The following is a 6,816-nucleotide window of genomic DNA, read 5'->3' on the forward strand; positions in this document are numbered from 1 at the left end:
GCAAGTGTTTGCAATCACATTAGCCAGATCAACTGTCTTTTCTGCTTGCTGCCAAAAAAACTTCACAAAACTTCACAAAAAATCTTCACATCTTCAGTTTGACACAACAAAACAAAAAAAACCCCTCAGACTCCAGATCATAATGTTGCGAAGAGGGTGGAGCTGTTTCAGGAGCCCCTGGTTCTGGAAGTAAAGGTCCCAAATAATTTTTCCCATTGGCAATTCTTTAATTTTCATTTTATTTATTTGAATCCTCGGAAAATACATTGAGGGAGAACTCTCTTTTGCAATGGTCCCGACATACAGATATACGATGACAGCAGATACAACAACAACTAAAATCACCAAAGAAAACTAGATGGTAGCAATAACAGAAGAATACATCAATATATCAATTAAATAAAAGGTAAAATTAACAATGTTAAAGGTAAAAGTGCAGGAATTGACAATGAGACAAATAAATAAAAATAACAAAAAAGATTAAAAGCAATAGCAATTACAATCAATAAAATTAGCAACTAAATCTTGGTATTGTCTCAGCGGTATTAATGAGGTCATCTTAAAGTTTTTTTGAAGCATTGTCACACACATGCAGATAGTAGACAAGGAGGTATGGTGAATTGAGTCTTTTATTGCTGAGACAGGCAGGGTTGGTGAGATGGTGGCTAGCTGGTGTTTGGGCTGAGGTGAGGGGGAGGATTCCGAGAGGAGGCTTGACAGAGGGAATCCTAAGGATGTGAGCTGATTGGTGGGCTTAGTGGGCAAGTCAGGCGGGCAAGAAGGCAGGTAATCCTGGAGACAGGGAGAACAGATGTAATGCAAGCTGGAAGGCAGGCTAACATACAGGCAAGGCAGGCAGGAATGTTGACTGTCTTCAAAGCTAGAAGCATGCATACCAATAAACTGTGAGTGGCACAATGATCCGGCGAGGAATAGCTCTCAGTGCAGTGTTCCTGTAGGGAAGTGGTGATGGCTTGATGACAGGCAGGTGTGATGTTTCTCGATGATGGGCAATCGTGCAGAGAGAGAGAGACAGAGGACAAGGAGAGCAGAGAAATGAACAGTCAGAAAAAAAACACACCAAGCACACATCATTCATAATAAGGAGGCAGAAAATAACAAAAACACATTTACAAGGAGGAGGAGGAGTTGTGACAAGCAAAGTCCAGGTATGTGGGGTGCAGTAACAGAGAGCAGATCTTAACAACTGTATTAATTTTTGGCACCTGAAGTGTTAACCATGTCTTTGAACGAGTACAATGGCTACAAACATTCCAAGATAACAGGGCTGAGAGATGAGGGTAAATTTTTGTAAAAACAGATTTATAAATAATTAAGAACAAATGCTGATCCATCCTGGTTGACAGAGCAGGTAAGCCAGTTTTTTGGTAGACAACTGTGTGTCCCATAACTATCTCCAGTAATGAATCTTAATGTGGAGTGATATACTACATCTAAAGGTTTGAGAGTGGAACTGGCCTCCTGCCCATAAATAATATCCCTGCAATCCAACACAGAGAGGAAAACTGCTTCAACAGTTCTTTTTCTTGTAAATAAAGGAAAGCAAGATTTATTTCTAAAAAGAAAGCCCAATTTCAATCTCAGCATTGAATTTGAACATGTCAATATGGACTTTAAAAGTAAGTTTTTCCATCAACCCAAATACCTAGATATTTATTGTAGTGTATTCTCTCTGGAAAACAACATCCATTTGGTCTTTGCACAGTTTAGGACCAGTTTCAAATTATGAAGGTGTTTTTGAATGAGGTTAAATGATAGCTGTAGATTTAGAGTACTGGCATGAATGGAATCCACACAGGAATAAACAACAGTGTCATCTGCATAAAAATGGAAGTTGCAATTGTACAATGAAGAGGTAATATCATTTACATAATGGGTGACTAAGACTGGCCCAAAGACAGAACCTTGAGTAAGTGTCATTGCAATGGGGAGAAAAGAGGACTGGACATTACCTATTTTGATACACTGCAACCCATCAGAAAGATGATTCTGAAACCACAGGCAGTTAGCATTGTCAAAACCCAAACAAGGAGGTCGGTGTAAGAGCAGAGAGTGGTCAACTGTGTCAAAAGCTTTATATAAATCAACAAAAAGAGCATCACAGTGTTTTTTGTTATCTAATGCTGAGAATATATTATTAAAACTAGGGAATTAGCAGAAACAGTGTTATGCTTAGGCCTGAAGCCAGACTGAAATGGAGTTAGCATGGAATGTGTGGATCAAAATTATTTCAATTGTTAATTAACAAGTGATTCAAGTATTTTTGCAAGACAATATAGTTTTGAGATTGGACGATAAATATTTAAGTCAGACTTGCTACCACCTTTATGGAGAGGAAGAACATAGGCAGTCTTCCAAACTGTAGGAATGATGCCAGAGGTAATGCTATTATTGAATATATGAGTTATATATTCACAAATTAGCTGTGCTGAGAATTTCAGAGCATTCTGAAGTTCAGAGTTTACTTCAGCATTGAGGAAGGATGACCTGTGTTCTTCCATACAACCGCTGGGACAACACCAAAACTGTCAAATAAATGACAATGCAGCAAAAAGATTATTAAAAGCAGTGCAAATTTAGCAGGCAAAGGAGTGCTAGTATTGTTAGAGGTTGATTTGACTATTTTCCAGAATTTACTGGGTTATGAGAGGAATTAGTGAAGGAGTACAGATAATAGTCAGTTTTGGCTTTTCTGACAGCAGTGCACTTATTCCTCAACTTTCTAAAGGCAAGCCAATTTAGCAGCTAAAGAGACAGATATTTTTCCCAGGGGTTGGTTGAGACCAAAACAGAAATAAAATGGGAGTAAATACTGGACTCACATTCATCAGGTGGACAGAAAACACATCTCCAAATGAATGCTAATGCTGCTCAACTGCTGGACATAAATGGTAAATGGACTGTACTTGTATGGCGCCTTTCTAGTCTTCCGACCACTCAAAGCACTTTTACACTACGAATCACATTCACCCATTCACACGCTGAATGGGTACAGGGGCTACCATGCAAGGTCCCAACCTGCCCATCAGAGGAAGCTAACCATTCATACACATTCATACACTGATGGCACAGCCATCAGGAGCAATTTGGGGTTAAGTGTCTTGCCCAAGGACACATCGGCATGTGGACTGGAGGAGCCGGGAATCGAACGGCCGATCTTCTGATTAGTGGACAACCCGGTCTACCTCCTGACCCACAGCCGCCCAGCCGACGTGTAGACAACTGTTTGCTAACAAGTTCATCATAACAACTTCAGAAGATTATGTCAGATGTGGTGATTTCAGGTTGTTATACTGTCACTGCATGGCAAAAAAAAATATAAATGCAACTTTCAGTATCCAAAACAAGCAAACATAGAAGAGTAGGAGGGACCGAAATGGAATGCGTTTCTGACTTTGAAATACTACAGGGATAATGCCTCTAAAAGAAAATGTAAAGAGGGCATTGTCAATAGTTGAGGGCAAAAAGGTTTATATCAAGTCAAATATACTTTGTAAAATGTTAACAGCCCAGGAAATATGCTTGCAGTAGTCTGACCTCATATGGTGTGAAATTAGCTGCTCTGCAAAAATTATAATACAAACTAGGGATGTGCAGAGAGCCCAGTGTTTGTATTTGTATCTATATTTGTTGAGGCAGCAAAATTGTTTACATTTGTATTTGAATAAAATTGGAAATAGGCATATAAATACAGTTTTTGATTTTTATTATGCTTTTAATTTTAGTATATTAAAGTGTTAAATCTATCTTATGAAGGAGGTCCCCACACCAGGTCTCAAACTCAAGTCTCTCAGATCATAGACAACTGCGCTGACTACTAAGCTAAAACCAAGTACATTGCCAACATGCAGACAGACCTCTACTTATTTATACACCCATAACACAGAGACAGCACAGTGTGTAACATGTGGAGAGGAACTGAAAAGGTGATTCTTGCTGTACAATTATCATTTACTGCCTATTTTTTACAACCTAACTTTGTGGAAAGGAAAAGGGGAACAATCGGTTATGGAGAGTCCCTTGGGAGCACTTCACGTGTGTCAGTAGCTCAGCTTTATATCTGGAGAACACCCCCAACTCTGGGAGTTGTGGGGGGCATTTTGCTTGCATGGTTTGGGTCCACTTGTCCCCTTAGAGGGAAGGGTCACTGCAAATCAATATAAAGTTGTTCTGAGTCATCACTTTTATCCTATGATGAAACATTTCTGTCCTGATGGGAGTGGTCTCTTCCAGGGTGACAATGCCCCAATTCACAAGGCACGAGGGGTCACTTTGATGAGTATGAAAACGATGTGAATCATATGCTGTGGCCTTCTCAGTCACCAGATCTCAACCCAATTGAACGACTATGAGAGATTTTGGACCGACGTGTTAGACAGCACTCCCCACCACCATCATCAAAATACCAAATGAGGGAATATCTTTTAGAAGAATGGTGTTCCTCAGCCTTGGCATTGATTCTACAAGTCTCTGAAATTCTTCTGGAGACCAGTTTGCCTTGGGAGACCCTACCAGGGGTTATTGCCCCCAACAACACAGCTCCCAGGGTCACAGGGATACTCAAACCCCTCCACCTCAAAGTTACGATTCTCGGAGGAGTACAAAACAAACCTGTGCATTATTTCAGAGTGTCTGCATTTACCCTAATTGTATGTTTGTGTATTACCAGTTGGTGTGTGGACAGCCATCAAAGATCTGTATTTGTAGAATGCATTTGATGCTTTCTACAAAATCTTAACAATCGCTCCACAACATAACCGTCCCTTTCTCCAGACTTTTCCACTTTTTTCTCTAGTAATTTATGAGGATTGCACAAGTTTTACTTGCTGGTTTCTGTTATGGCAATTTGGACTTAAGAGTCTAATATTGTAGACAAACTTAGTACTTTTTTTAAATGAATTATTTTAGTCCAATATCTTTAAACTGTTCTTTGCCCTTCACGATTATTTAATTTGTTGAGTTTAATCACATTCTTTTATCTTGTTGCCACACTATTGTAAGAAACAATTCCTCCCTTGTAGTGCCTGGAAAAAGGCAACAATGTCCCCAGCACTAGTGTAGAATTTCTGAGTATAACAATATTTTGATACAAGTATCCCAGCCTGATAGCAAATTATACCAAATCAGAAATATTTATTCATCAAGTCATTTCAACTTTATTCAAATGAGAGATACTCTTTCATTGGACCCTCTCAGTTTCCCTATGCATATCATCCCTCACAGCCACTCCTTCATCTCTCAGTTATTTTATTGTCTGAGTCAGTCGCTGATATAAATTAGATGAAAGATATCAGTCTGATCAGTTTGGGGAATACAGATCAGACTTTCTAACACCAACTGCATAATAAAGAGAGCGTTTTATGCCAAATTTCCTGGAGGTTATTATGACATCACCCCCTCACTAGACACAGCTTTGCAGTGTACAAGGTAACCTCATAAATGATCACACAAGCTTTAAACAAGTCGAGGTTAAAGCAACTACTCTTTGGTTCAAACGAATCAGAAGGGAACATGCAGCATCTCAACCCCAGCTGCTCTGAATTTCCCTGATTTCTCTCCAACGGCATCTCATGGCTCCTCAGTACTTAAAGCTGCATCTCCTGCCATCCACTGAGCACATGTCATTGGTTTTAACCCTTCCCTTGTTTCCCCTTACTTACTTACTTACTACATCCCCTTCATCTCAAACAGTTGTCAGTTAGGCTCTCTACACATGATCAGCTTTATGAGCTGTGCTCATGGCATGGTGGGATGCAGAGGTTGTGTAGCAGGGGTCAATGTGAAACTGTCAGTTTTTTAACATGCATATTACACACAGCAGATACACTCTATTGTAATCTATGCAGCTGTCTGCAGCAGCTACATGCAGCTGTGTCTTACAGGCATACCGGTGACCTGAATTGTTAATTTACGCTTCAAGTCTATTTTCCTCCATTTTACAAGCATCACTACAGTCATGTGTATTGGGCTCTAAGCACTTTCAACACGCAGGCAACCAACGCTCAACACTGTACCTGACGGAGCACTCGCTGCTGCTCTGCTGACATGCTGCTCGTTCTATGTGTGCTGTCTAGACACAGGGTTAAAGATGTTAAAGAAGCAGGTCAGCAGGCTGGACTATCTGCAAAAAGACATGATATTTATTACCAAAAGTACAAATGAAACAGGCAAAAATGAAACCCAGAAAACTCAACCATCAAACAAATAAAAATCTGCAGCCCTGCAGCAAACTGCCACCTACTCTCTTCCTTACTCCACTCCAGTTGACCAGTGATTGGCCTTTTACCCTCTCAGCCTCACCTAAGTGGAACGTCCCATCTACTCAGGTTACCACAGGGTGAGCTACACTAATAAAAAAGCTTTCAAAGCATATCGAGCAACATTGATGTAGAATTTCTCAGTTACTGTTGATAATCACAATATCCTATGGTCACACACATACACAGCCATTAGTGCACCAAATTATGCAGAATGTAATTTACTAAAGAGTAGTTTTATCCTTCCTACCTCAACTAGACAGAGCTGTGACTCACTGCTTAGTGCAGCTAATGATGCACACCTGCTGTCACTATCATTGATTAACCAGACATCTGCCCTACCTACAGGGCAAAAAAAAAACATCAGGCCTGAAGCCCTTCAAAAAAATATAACATTGTGAAAAAAATAAACTACTCAACTGGAATTCCATTATTTGTCTTGACCTAAATCAACAGAAATGTTGGACTGAAATTAGTGATCTAATAACCAAAACACTAGTAATGTTGGGGACCAGGGCCCAACAAAAAGGGAGAGGAG

At 39.9% G+C, this 6,816-nt stretch overlaps 1 long non-coding RNA gene across 3 annotated transcripts; it reads right to left on the reverse strand.

Moving 5' to 3' along the window:
- Window positions 1-224: 224 nt before the first annotated feature.
- LOC122993772 lies at window positions 225-6,576 on the reverse strand. Of its 3 annotated transcripts, none has more exons than XR_006406439.1 (4): window positions 6,529-6,576; window positions 6,036-6,142; window positions 897-999; window positions 225-792 (listed from the first exon to the last, which is right to left on the reverse strand). It is a non-coding gene; the product is annotated as an uncharacterized LOC122993772 (long non-coding RNA). The 3 variants fall into 3 exon arrangements; XR_006406438.1 differs by lacking the exon at window positions 6,529-6,576 and adding an exon at window positions 6,263-6,380; XR_006406440.1 differs by lacking the exon at window positions 6,529-6,576 and adding an exon at window positions 6,169-6,213 and having other exon boundaries at window positions 6,036-6,091.
- Between the last annotated feature and the right edge of the window lie 240 nt (window positions 6,577-6,816).

This window comes from Thunnus albacares, chromosome 12 (assembly GCF_914725855.1).
Source record: "Thunnus albacares chromosome 12, fThuAlb1.1, whole genome shotgun sequence".
Lineage (NCBI taxonomy): Eukaryota > Metazoa > Chordata > Actinopteri > Scombriformes > Scombridae > Thunnus > Thunnus albacares.